The 14073-nt window shown below is 41.7% G+C and overlaps 1 protein-coding gene across 2 annotated transcripts in view; it reads left to right on the top strand.

Moving 5' to 3' along the window:
* Positions 1-2477: 2477 nt before the first annotated feature.
* pacsin3 (protein kinase C and casein kinase substrate in neurons 3) overlaps positions 2478-14073 on the top strand; it is a 45508-nt gene continuing 33912 nt past the window's right edge. The window contains exons 1-2 of one of the 2 annotated variants that reach the window (XM_079554914.1): positions 2478-2856; positions 10037-10109. The gene's annotated coding sequence lies outside the window, so the exon portion shown is untranslated. The remainder of the gene's footprint in view (positions 2857-10036; positions 10110-14073) is intronic. The other variant, XM_079554915.1, reaches the window with a different exon arrangement.

Here is a 14073-nt window from a genome sequence, read left to right on the forward strand (position 1 = left end):
TAAAGTGATATTCTGGAAGTCTAAATGTTTTACAAATTGTATAAAATCTTCCAAATCATTGTTCTCTAGCTTCTCTAATCAGCATAACAGTTTTCAGCAGTGCTAGACTAAGGGTTTTCTAATACACGATTAGCTAACACATGGTACCAATAGAACACTCTGCACACCTATGTATGTATTCCATCATCCAGCTACAATAAGCATTCACAGCTTTAACTATGTCTAGACTGTATTTATGATTAATTTAATGTTATCCTCGTTAAAAACATCAGTGCTTTTGTTTAAAAAGTAGGGGCATTTTAAGTGACCCCAAACCTTTGAGCGGTAGTGTATATTATTTTTTGTATAGTCCCTCCTTCCTGGCTCTCAGCAGCTAATCAGAGTCTAGTATCCTCCCGTGTTGACCAATGAGGCGAGCTTTGCCTTTGAACTATTGGGAGGAGCTTGATCGTTTACCTTTGAAAATTCTGTTCGTGCTAATTTTGCAAACCAAAGGTGTGCTTTCAACATAACGCTGTCGCATGTTTTTGAATCATATCACGTTCGTATAAGGCTAGCATCGTATTAGCATTAGCCGTTTTGTTTACACACGGGTTTCATCGCCTGGAATGCTCTGAGGTCGTAAGTCGTCATTTTCAGGGGGAGAAAGATATTTGAAATAGTTTAGCTAGTTTTCTCCCTTAAAGTGATAGTCTGTAAATTTGCAAAATGAGGAGAGTTTTGAAAAAAACTTTTCAAAAGTTCACAAACTAGCTCCCTCCCCCTCCCCTCCTGATTGGACCTGACAGGCACAGAAAAGCTCGTCTCATTGGTGGAAGTGATATCCCGGGGATTCGGATTAGTTGCTCAGGCAGGGATTTTAGAAAAAATACAATGGTTTCATATTACTTCTGATATGTAAAACTGCAGGCCCCAGGTCACAGTCTATTCAATTAGTAAAACATTTAGACTTACAGACTATCACTCTAACGTCCTAGTTTTCATTCCCCTCTTTAACAACATCTGTACTTTAGTCGCTCCATAAGACTCCACACTTTACAGACTCCAATCAACTACATTTGGAAGATTTTTTTCCTGGGGAATTTTTTGAAATATCCGATTCCCAGCCTGATTTATTAAGCTTTGGAAAAAAACAAGGAGAAAGTTTATGTACTTATTCAAAAGCTAAATAAGATCCAAAAAGCTTTGTAACTAATATATCACCAAACCAAATCCATACATTTAAACCTTACTCTATCCATTATTCAACTAACGTATTGATTTCCTCTGTATTTTGTGACCAGGTTGATTTAATCTGACCCTGATGTGATTGTGAAAGACAAATACTTGAAAATCTCGTGTCTTTTAACCAGATAAGACTGATCTTGTTTCCAAACTGTGTCGTCTGTACCAGGAATGTGAATTGTATTTGCACTCTCTGCCTGAGGGGGGCGCTGTTTGTCATGTTTTAATAACACACTGAAGAGAGAAAAAAGGAGTCTTTGCACTAATATATTTATGCTTGATTGACTGTACATCGTTGTTTGTCACACAATTGCACTGTTTTTCATTAGAAAGTGAATACGGCTGTTTATTCTCCTTGAGTTTATTTTATATGACGATACTGCCGCCCTGTGAATCAATGGGGAATTACAATAAATTGGGGAAGTTGCGATTGAGTTTGAGTTTGTGAGCCAAAAACAAGGACCTTTAAATAATCTGTTGTATTTCTTGAAACTTGTGATGTATTTTCACATTTGTTTCTTTTTCATATTGCCCATAGACTTTGTTACACAAGGTGAAAGAGGAGGAAGAATGGAAGAATTGTGGCTCGTTTTTGTTGCTTTGTTCAAGAAGCTTTTAGATTTGGGTAAAGCCAAACTGTGCTCGGTGGGGGTTATCACTTTTATATTATTATTCCTATTCCTATTCACTTCACTTTATTTTTCCCAGATCGCTTGCGGAATATAATTTGAACCTCTTAACCCTCACCAGAACCGAGCGCATTTTCTCCTGTTTGGCTTTACCCAAATCTGAAAGCTACTTGAAAAAAACTATCGATGTCATAGCGACAAAACTGAGGGGGGGAAAAATGCAACAGAAAAGTGGCAAAGTGACAAAAATGCAGGGAAATAAATCTGTTTAAATGAGTTTCGTAGATCTTAGCATTCAAAGGAGGCGTTACACTGGCCTATAGGCTGCAACATTTTAGATTTGGGTAAATCTGAACTAGAGAAAATGCGCTCGGTTCAGGCGGGGGTTAAGAGGTTGATATTATTATTCCTATTCACTTTACTTTCCCTTCGTAGGTTTTGTTTCAGACCTTATGTTTCCAAATCACTTGCGTAAAGTCGTTTGAACGCGCTCCTCCGGTGCGTCCGGGGCCTGAAGGGTTAACGGGGTAAATAGGATGATGAGTGGATTGTGACGGAGCAGCATCTGATTACACACGTGCGCGCGCACAGGCGGCCCACGGGAGCGCGCACGGCGGAGGGGAGGACAGACGTGGTCCGCGAGAGCTGCTGCTGCTGCTCCTCAAGAACACAAGTCACTTCTTTAAAGCCACTAAAAGCTAAAAGCGAGTTCGAACGGGGAAGTATCACCGCTGGACTTCGGGGATCTCCGAGCGTCATCGGCGCGTCCTCGGGTGGATTTACGGCCCATGAAAAAGTCGCAGAGTGCGTGCGCCCCCGTGGAGGTTTTTAAATAAGGACTGTTTACAGGAGGAATCCTCCGCGCAGAGGGGATCGTGCGAGTCCAGAGGAGTTTCTTTTATTTATTTTTTTGGGGAGAGCGAATCGAGGAAAAGGGAGGAAGAAAGCGCGTGGGAACTGACGCACGTCGTGGCAGCTCCTCGCGCTCGGCGGAGGTAACCAGGTAAAAATGGCACACACACCTGAGCACGCGGAGACCGTGGTTTAATCCCACAGAGGCGTTAGAGACCAGACCAGACCAGAAGGGCCGTGGAATACAAACAAATATGAAATGATGAGGTCTGACAGGACACCCACGCTACGTTTGGCCTGGTTTAGACGTGGATTTGACCCGGTTCAGTGAAGTCCTGGATCTGGTCAGGAGGATGGAGAACAACTTGACCAAACCGTTTGACAACCGTTTTTGTCCCATAACGAAAATGGCCTTTGGTTTTAGTCAATACTTCAGTTTTAGTTGAGTCCAGATCTACAACACTTGCATTGAAGTCAAATGTAAAGCCTAATACTATATTTGTAATGCCACAAATGCAAAAATGGTTTGGCATATTTCATTTAGTAACATTTGTAAACATTCGATCAGGTGAATGAGGAGCAATGTTAATATTCTAAAGTAAATTGGACACCAACTTTGGAGGAAAAGATTGTGTCAAATTTCAGTCAGAACTGCAGCTGAAAAGTTTTTGTGTTCCTGACAAATGTATGCAGTAAAAATAGTTGCGCAACGTCATTGACTGAGTTCTGTCGTTTAGGTAGAAGTATATTTTAGAAGAAATTTAGAGTTAATGCCAGTTTGAATCCGATTTGATGCTTTTTAATGACTTTTAGGGCCTTCATTTTGGCATAATTTAATGCTGCATTATATGCATGCATTATATTTAATGCAGCATTAATAATGAGGACCATTCATTAGCAATTTTTTTGCCAATCTTTGCCCAAATAAAAGCACCACTTTCTACAAATGCCAGTGGAATACACCTAAATGGGTGTTCTGCTAAGAAATTTTGAAGGAATTGAATTCATTTTTTCACATTTCTAGAGCACTTTAACAGACATTTAATCTCTGATTTGTGTAATAATATTCCTCTAAATCCTCTTGAGGGCCAGAGGTTTTATGATAAAGGGTCGGTTTTGGCCCCCGGGCCTCACGTTGCCGACCCCTGCAGTAGACCATATTTTACTTCACAAGTTGGAACAGAACGGTTAAAGAGGAAATCAATCAAGTGGTTAAAATGTTATAACCGGCAATTTGTTTCGATCGGAGAGTACAAATCTACTTTGAGACATAAAACCTGCGGAGTACATCAGGGCTCAATACTTGGGCCGAAGTTGTTTTTGCTGTACGTAAATGATTTATGGGAAGTAACCATAGAACTTGATCGTCTAAAACACTGGTTTGACAAAAATAAATGACCTCTGAACTTAAAGAAAACAAAAATTGATGATTTGGAAATTTGTGAGTTGTCCTGGATCAGAAACTTAGTGGGAGACACCACATTACTAATGATAAGTTAAACTTGGCTGTGAGCATTGCGCCAATACTGGTAAAGTAATAAATGTATTGAGAACATTTACAAGTCATCTTCCACCTACTCGCTCTAGGAATATTGTTACGCTGTCACCAATACGATGTGGCATTGCTGCCCCGAAAATACTTGATATGAGGCTCTTTCAAACTGTGTATCAGTCCCTTCTTTTGTGATTTTGTTTTTATGAGTCAACAAAAATATCTGGACATTTGAGTCACAGTTCTTGTCTCATTATCTACTTTTATTGACGCCTGCAAAAACATTTCTGTCCCCCCCAATCCCTGCTGAAGTCCTGGTTACTCGTGACAACAAACGTGATCTCATCAGGGCAACAGAGGTGATGAGTCACAAAGTAAATTTACTTAAGTAGTACTTGAGTTGTGTTTTTGTTGAGAACGTATTACTTTTACTCCGCTACATTTGAAAGATAAATATGACACGTTCCACTCCACTCCAAAGTCAAATGTCCATTCGTTCATGTTGCTTCATTTGAAAAGCCTAATAATGCACACTGTATGAACAGTAGGTGGCGCTGTGCAGATGTTGCCGTCAATGCCACTGACTCACAAGGAAGATGGTTTGTCCCTGTAGTGTTGCCGTACAGACAAAGATTTGAATTTTTTGTGAAGTATTTGTCTTAACACTTATTTAAACAGCTTTGTACTTTCCACTTTGAGTACTTGGTGCATTCACTATTTGCACATGACCCATAATGCTTTGCACCTTAGGGGGTAGCTACGACCTTGAGGCCTTTGGGTGCAAGTGAAGCTACAGCCAAACAATGATGAAAAACAACTTCTGCTGTGCTCGTAATTGCTCCAACAATCAAAAAAACGGAACTTAATCCAAAACTACAAAGCTCTGCACACGAGGTCAACCAGAGCTTTGTTCCCGATCGACTTTTCAAAATCAAAAGAAAAAAAGTTACCGATTTTCTTAAGCTTTGGTTTAATGGAATTGGAAATAATTTGGTAATTTAATATTTGTCTCTTCGATGACAGCTCGCAACACTTTATTGTTTACATCAGCGAACCACCCAAGGTGCAGTGCATTATGGTAGCAAAAGTAGCATTTAATGTAGAAAAGTTACAAGTTAAAGGAACAGGCCACCGTTTTTCCATTCTGAGATCTGTTCTTACCTGAGCTTAGACGAGTTGATGCGTACCTTTCTGGTCTTTGTGCCCGTGAAAGAGCGTGGTAGCTTCCAGCTTTATCCCCGTTTGGAGCTATAGGAATATGCTGGGAGAGTCCAAATGCTAACAACATCTTTGGTCTTTGTGCGTGACTGAGGGTATGCACAAAGACCAGACAGGTACACATCAACTCGTCTAAGCTCAGGTAAGAACATATCTCAGAATGGGGAAAGAAAACGGTGGCCTGTTCCTTTAATGACAGAGGCAAGTTCAAGAGAATTCTGACTCGCTCATTTCTCATTAGTATAACATGGTCGGCACGGCAATCGTTTAACTCCTTATCATCCACCTGAAACGAGTGCATTTTCTCCAGTTTGGCTTTACCCAAATGTCAAATGTTCTCAAGTGGAGTTTATAGAGTTTAGGTTGCAGTGTAATGCCATATTTGAAAGCTAAGACCTACAAACTGATCTTAGAGGGATATTTCAGGATTTTTGACATAGGGCCTCATTACTTAGTCATCCAGAGTTTTGCTGATTTCTGGAGTTCTACAGTTCTTATATTTGAAGAGCTTCGTGGCGCTAGGCTAGTGCAAGGCTAGCACATTTCTATGATATCAGCTAGCCTGCATTATAAACAGTCTGACCCGCTCCACAGAGCACCTGAGGCAAATCACTTATAACACCAGACTAACCATACAAATGTCTGTGTCCATAGAATATTTTAACCATTTTGCATTTAAAATAACTTATTTGAGCAGCATCTGCTTCGTGGTTGTATAAGCAACGCGGCGGCGGAGTGATCTGCTAGAAAATAGTCCCTCAAAATGCAATCATTCATGTGATGCAAGGTCAGTAATATTCCGAAAATTATTCTATGGACACAGACATTTATATGGTTAGTCTGGTGTTATAAGTGATTTGCATCAGGTGCACTGTGGAGCGGGTCAGACTGTTTTTAATGCAGGCTAGCTGATACCATAGAAATGTGCTAGCCTTGCACTAGCCTAGCGTCACGAAGCTCTTCAAATATAAGAACTGTAGAACTCCAGAAATCAGCAAAACTCTGGATGACTAAGTAATGAGGCCCTATGTCAAAAATCCTGAAATATCCCTTTAAGATCAGTTTGTAGGTCTTAGCTTTCAAATATGGCATCACTGCATCCTAAACTCTATAAACTCCACTTGAGAACATTTGACATTTGGGTAAAGCCAAACTGGAGAAAATGCACTCGTTTAAGGTGGATTATAAGTGATTTGCCTCAGGTGAACTGTGGAGCGGGTCAGACTGTTTTTAATGCAGGCTAGCTGATACCATAGAAATGAGCTAGCCTTGCATTAGCCTAGCGCCACAAAACTCTTCAAATATAAGAACCGCATGAATTACAAAAGAAAATATCTCCAGAAATCAGCAACACTCTGGATAACTAGGAAATGAGGCCCTATGTCAAAAATCCTGAACTATCCCTTTAACAGTTCTTTTTCCTTGTTGTCTAATTTTTGCCACTTTTTTTTGTTGCTCTTTCGGTTTTTTTATTGTGTTTTCCTCGTATGCTTGCCTCTTTTTTGTTTTGTGTTTTTGTCACGTTGGATCCCCGTTTTCTACTCGTTTCTGTCACTATTTTGGCACCTTTTTTTTCCAAGAACCTTAGATATGGGTAAAGCTAAATTGGAAAAATGTACTCAGTTCAGGTAGGGGTTGAGATTAGGTGTGTTTAAGATGAGCCAGGCGCTGCAGGCGGCTGCAGGCGAGCGGTGCATGCTGGTCAGATTCGTGTCCAAGATGGCCCCGCCTCGCTCTGACGCCACCTGTCCGACGGTGCCCGTATTCTCGTGAGACCGAGGCGGCTGGAGCGCCTTGGGTAGGCGAGCGAAGTTGCTTTTCTCCGCAACATCCTGATATGATTGTGTTAATGTCCGTCCGTCCGTCCATCCATCCATCCATCCATCCATCCATCCATCCATCCATCCACTTTTCCGTTGTCGTGGGGGCAGCTGTTGCCTGTCCAAATCACATTGCACCAGCCCCTTATGGCTCCTCCTGCAGGTGGTGGGTCCACAGAAGGACGGCCTCATGGTTCTAACCGGGCCTGTTGGTCTCTCATAAGGGGCTTCTGAACTGCTCTTTGTCTGACCCGTCACCGAGGACCTGTTTGCCATGGGAGACCCTACCAGGGACACGAAGCCTCCGACAGCAGAGCCCCCAGGATGATTCGGGGGCTCAAACCCCTCCACCACGTTAAGGTGGCGGTTCCAGAAGGGGATTGTGTTAGTGTATTAGCCAAAATGTTGTCATATGCACTTTTAAGTATTTTTTCCAGCAAATACTTTCACCTGAGTGATAATATGCCGGAGTTATGTTTGACCAGTAGTATCTGTACTTTTACTCAAGTAACGAAACCAATGACTTTGATCAACATACATTCTATATGTATGTAATGGCTCAAAACAAAGTACTACTGGAGTAAAGTGCAGGTGTGTGTGATGTCATGCCTCCAGGTCAAAGTTGAGAGGCGTGGCGTGTTTGTTAATTGCAGTTCCCCCCCCCCGCGACCCTCGTCCGCTCCGGGGTCCGTTGTGGAAAGTTGAGAGGGGCCTGACACTTGGGAGTTTAGTGTGAATTCAGACTCGAGATTCCACTTTCCATCTCACGGGGGAATAGACGGACGCCGCAGGTCAGGGCTGGACAAATCATCGAAATTTTATCAGAAATTTGCACGCTCTACTTTGGCCAATGTCAGCAGTCGTCATTGGACTTTAGACCGGCCCTTGGTTTTTAGCATTTGGCAGATTTTTGTATGAAAGGTCTGTCGAGTCCATAGATGACAAACTGGAGTTGACTTTGGTGTAAAGAATCTGTAGAGTTCTATTGGCCTGGTGTTTCAGAATGATATAAGCATCATGTGTAACATCACAGCTTCCTCTAATGCTCGTGAAGCTGAACTCTTTTGCACGCCGCTGTAGTTTGTTTTTGATGTGGTCCCGTCGACCGTGGAGCGCTGCAGCTGTGAGGCGTTCAGGGCTCAGGCTCAAATGGGGGAAAGCACCACTCTGTCATTTACATTTCTATTTTGGGTCTGCAAACTTCAGACCAGAGCGAGCCCTGAACCCGTAGGTTGGCTCATAACGTTTTCTTTTTTTTGTACAATACTTTTTGCTTACATGAGGGATGTCATTTGGAAGTATCTGCTCATAAAGTTCTGCTGTGTTTTTATCGATCTGCTGCAGTTTTGTGACTTCTGATGGTGACTGAAACCTTGAGTGCTTCACCTGACACGACTGAAACATAAATCAGACTTAAACGCTGAAATCGTGACTCTAATAGCATCTTCTACTTTCACTTGTGTACTAATTGGGGTCACTACTTTCACTCGGTCAGATTTTCTCTCGCTCCCTCACACGGTCCATCCCACCAGAGTTGCCAGGTATTTCTGTAAGATTGGGTGTAATATTTAAACGTTTCCACTGGTGGGCAGATGATAAAGTTAAGGTATACTTTATTAATCCTCTCAGGGAAATTCATTCTCTAATGGTCAGAACCACCTGGCTGGAGGATGAAACTATTGCACATGTTTTAGTGATAGGGGAAACTGGGCTGTGGCTACAATAGTAAACTTACTGCCATCGAGTGTGGAGTGAATGAATAATAATAATAAACTGTTATCTATTAGGTCACAGTCCTTTACTATATATGCAGCCCGCAACCCAAACGAGTTTAACACCCCTGTATCTACATAATGATAACCACAATAACCAGCGAGATTGTTTCCTTTAAGGTGCATTATGCAACTTTTTATGCAGAAAAATTCAACTTTAAGTTAATAGTTGTGCATATTTGACCTTGTAGCTACCCAGTGGCTGTATGAGTAGTCAGCATGGCGCCTTTACTTTTACTACATCCCTACAACGCTCCAGGATCAATTGTTTTGTGGGTTTTCTGGTGGGAGTTTCCATCAGCAGTGAAAATCTTCCAAACAACTGATCCTGGAGCGTCCCAGAGACCACTGGGATGGAAAGTAAAGGCGCCATGCGGACCACTCATACAGCCGTTGGGTCACTACGAGGTCAAATCCACAAGTATCAACTTTTTTTTTCACACAAAAAGTTGCATAATGCACCTTTAAGGTTCAGAAGTTAAAAATAGGTTAGGTGAAATGAAAACCTTTGATAAAGGTCAGAAGTTCAACTGGGGTCTATGTTACACCGCATAGACCTGCACCTCAGTACACTAATATGCAGCCCAAAGTTTTAAATATATGATCTCCTACCCCTGCATTAACCTGCCTTTGTGCTCTTGGGCAAGACACTTCACGCTGCTGACCTCCAGTGTCTGCACAGATTGGTTTATAAATTAGTTCATTGTTTCTTGAGTCCTGGGGAGGTGGTGATTTATTAACATTCAGTGACCATTTTTACAACTTCGCTCAGTGTGGTCCTAATGTGCCTGAGCTAATTAAACCTTTCTGCAATGTTTTTTTTATTGCATTCGCATTTACCTCAATCTAAATAACCATAAACTAACGCTGGTGGGGTTTTCCTTCGTCCGGCTGTGTGGTATTTCGCCTTAATGTGCAGAATGTGTCGTGCTTTTGCGAGCGGGCTTTAAAACTAACGCTAACTGCTAACGCTAACACCACTCCTCCATGTCTCTCTCTCCCCGTGTCTGTCTCTTCCCGGATCATCAGACCCGGACTCCGGGACTTGGATCTGCCTCGTCTGAAGTGGCCTTCGCTGGTCCATCCTTTTCTCGGCTGAAGGGTAAGTCTGATGCTAACACGGCTAACGCTAACATATTAACCACTAACTGGAGGCTCCAGTTTGCTTCTTTTTTATGACTATTTTCTTCACTTTTAACTTTGGATTCCTAGTATTGTTGATGGATAGAGACAGTTTGAACTTGATCATAGTTATTTTGAGAAATATTGTATCATCAGAGTAGCTCTGCACAATTTATCGGGAACTTATTGTTATTGCAGTAGCCTACCAGGTGACGCAATATCCGCAAAGCAAATAACCACGATATATCGAAAACTCTTACTCAGATTTATGCTTTTCTTGTGAACACAGTTTTTAAGGAAACAATTCACTGTAACTTAAAGATGTGCAAAACGTCAGCTCTAGCACTCTCAAGCACTTTTAGAACACTTTCCAAATATACTTCCATTTTAGTCTCGTTTTGATGATAGTAAAATACTGCTATAATACTCTACAAAATGAAAGCTTTTAATCTATATTGCAATTTGCAGCGCAATGAACAGTGTTTAGTCCCATTGTCGGCCTAAACTGTAAATTAAGAATGGACTGAGGGAGCGAGGCTTCCCCCATAGCGTTGAGCAAGAGCTAGCTGAAGGGCGTTCATGCTAGCAATTTGGCCAGTTTTATGGAGCCAGCTCAATTGTTGAAAATAAGGCAGAAATAAAATAAATATTGCACATTCTGCTCAATTTATCAAACGATTATTGATTAACCATTAACCACCGGCTTATTGTTGTAGCATGATGTTTTATATCAACAAAATTGTAAACATTATTTCCCCCAGTAATAATCATGAAGCCTCATTAAAAAGTAGAATTATCAGCCAAAATACAAATAATAGATTTGTAAACTTCAACAGATGCTGCATTTTATGCTTATTTGCACTTCAATTATACTGTATTTTCCCCTAAAATACAGCCTCATGATTAATTGATTAATAACAATTAATTGATTAATCACGAACACCCTTAGAAATATTAAAAGAATAAAATGAGGACGATGTCGCGGATGTTAAGACACGTGGAGGTCAGAAAGACAAACCTGTGTTCATTAATGACTTGAAGAAGAGCAAAAAAGCGAAAAAAAGCGTTGCTTCGGTCATTTAACAGCTCAAGCTAAAGGTTAGCAGCTAACGTTAGCATCTTTTCACCGTAACCATTTATATTTCGGTCGTTTATTCATGACAAATACGCAACACACGACTGAAACAGCTGATTTCATTCAGTCGTGTTGTTTAGTTCAAAGACCTGTCGCTGTCAGGCTCTTCTCCGACTCTCGCAATGCATTGTGGTCTATATTGACCCGTTTAGTGACCATCGATGCTCACTACTTTTCGAGATGCATTGTGGGAAATTTCGAGTGGACTACTTTTTTCTCTCTGGACATTCGGACACCCCTACAAAATGGCGTGACCACTATATAGTGCACTATATAGGGAGTAGTGTGGACATTCGGATACAGCCAGGGACTTCCGGAGTCAGCCCGTTTCCTTAGGTTTCAGGATGTTGAAGGCCACAATAAGAGTGGAACAGAACTCAACAGTTATCACTGACTACTCTTCCAAATCTGTGCTTGATTTAACCAGAGCTAAATGTTGTCCTCATTGTGCCACAGCTCTGGGTCTGCAGTGTTTACAATACACAGGCTAATGTTGCTAACTAGCTGCTGTCGCCTATTCTTATCTGCAGAAAACAACATGTCCATATTGAGCAACATTTAGCATAACCAAAATGCTCTGAACAAGTGAGCGCGAGCTCTGATAAACACAAACTCACACGGACTGTGTAATAAGCCTACAGCTAAATGTGGCTAATAATACAGCACGGGCACTGAACAACTTTTGGACATGGCCTGTTGTGTTTATTATGGACACAAAGTGTAAACTGTCAATATTCCCTATAATTCTTTATAAAACAGTTCCAAATTGCACATGTTTATAACCAAAAATGGCTCAAGTAAAAACATTTTATCAAGTAATTAAAAAAAAATCTCATCTACCGGTTTCTCTGTTTTGTGAAGTAGCCCTGAGTTTGTCTCTCATTAGAGCCTCAGTGAGGCATGTTGAAGCGGAGGATTGTCTTGCTCTCAATCTGACAGCACCGTGTGAACAGGAGCGTGTCCGTGTGTGAGCGTGTCCGTGTGTGTGTGTGTGTGTTTGTGTGTTTGTGTGTGTGTGTTTGTGTGTTTGTGTGTGTGTGAGCGTGCCCGTGTGTGTGAGCGTGCCCGTGTGGGTGAGTCTGGGCGTGACGCTGCATTCCTCTGTGCGCACTGCGGGATCAGGCTCAGGTGAAGTTTGGAAATCAACAGAGACAGATTTGAAACCAAAAGCTTCAGATTAATCTTGCACCATCCTCCACATGAAGAGTTTCTGTGAAGTAAAAATGTGCCTACAATGGTGTTTTTTATCTGGGCGCTCCACTTAAACAGTTTCTGCAGATGATACAGGCCAGTGCGGCGAGAGACCTCACAATGTGACGGTCACAAATAGCCAGTGATGGATGTTTATTTCATGACTTGAGCAAAAGTGCAGATATTACCAATATGTTTTGACTCCAATATAAGGAGCTCTCAAAGTGAAGTGTTTACTGTAGTATTTTGTGTAAAAAATACTCTGTATCATGGTATTTTAGCCATCCCAAAGTAAAGTATAGGCATATATGATATATTGTACCTCTACCACTATGGAGAACTATTTTTTGTGTTGTATTTCGGGAGTATTTTGCAAACCCAGAAAACACCCCGCTTCGATTCAGTTAACCCCGCCCCTTTTCTCCGAGCTGATCCACCCATGCAAAATTAACAGTAAACGAAATATAAATATCACAGCAATAAGTGAAGTTACTACACGATGCAGTTATAAGGAGTTGACATCTGCAACACAGCTTCATTATGGCTAACACACAAGCTAGCACACATGCTAACACGCAAGCTAGCACACACGCTAACACACACGCTAACGCGCGTTTTGAGTGACTCACCGCTCTGTCCTGGCCGCTCCATCGGGTGTTTACACTATGGGACTCGTGTTGGTTATAAAAGTGAATCCACTTTGATTCTGGTGAAGGTTCACCAAACATCATCAAGAGAGTCACAGAAAAACACTATTTTGATGATAGTCGGCGAATCCCGGAAATAAATTCCAACTTCTGGCGAGTGGCCTCTTCTTTAGGAAGGTTGAATAAAGTCCTGTACCTCTCAAAAGCGCTCTTCTCCGTCACATTATCGTTAGGTAAGAAAAAAGAACATGTGTGTCCAGAGTAGGTTAGAAAGAGCTTCTTCTTCACAACTTTCAATGCAAACATGACATCGGTTCAGACGCTCAGGGGGTGCGTTTGATTTCTTCGCACGGACAGCGCGGACATGTCGGGCCCTTCCTTTTTTCTTTCTTTCTTTCTTTCTTTCTTTCTTTCTTTCTTACAAAAGAAATAATGAAACAACTGTTTTGTGAATTAAAATCAGCAAATCAGCAACAAAACGGGAACAAACCTTGGCATTGACCGTACATCTGCACAGGGCCACCTACTGTTCATAGAGTATGCGTTATTAGGCTTTTCAAATGAACCAAACACGTGGACAAAATGGACTTTTCACCCTGGAGCCTTTATATTTGTCTTTCAAATGTACTTTTATTGAAATGTAGCAGAGAGAGTAACATGTTCGCTCGTGCTTAGCTGTTCAGAGATATTTGTTCATTCTCCATGGAAACTTCATGTCTGATGCACACGGGGCCTTAAGTCACAATGTTTCAAGTTGGCATTTTACTGGCGAAAAACTACAGGACAAATCGATGGTTTTGGAGAAATCCACGGGGACATGAGACGGAGGCTTCCAAACTGGGACTCGCCCGGGTAAACGGGGGCATCTGGTCACCCGTCTTTAAGGTTCCTTAGCCTAATTAAAGGTCCTAATGCCCCCAGCTGATTCTGAATGTCACTCTGAATTGGCTGTGGTCCCTTCCCACCGCACA

This window comes from Gobius niger, assembly GCF_951799975.1.
Source record: "Gobius niger genome assembly, chromosome: 4".
NCBI classification, from domain to species: domain Eukaryota; kingdom Metazoa; phylum Chordata; class Actinopteri; order Gobiiformes; family Gobiidae; genus Gobius; species Gobius niger.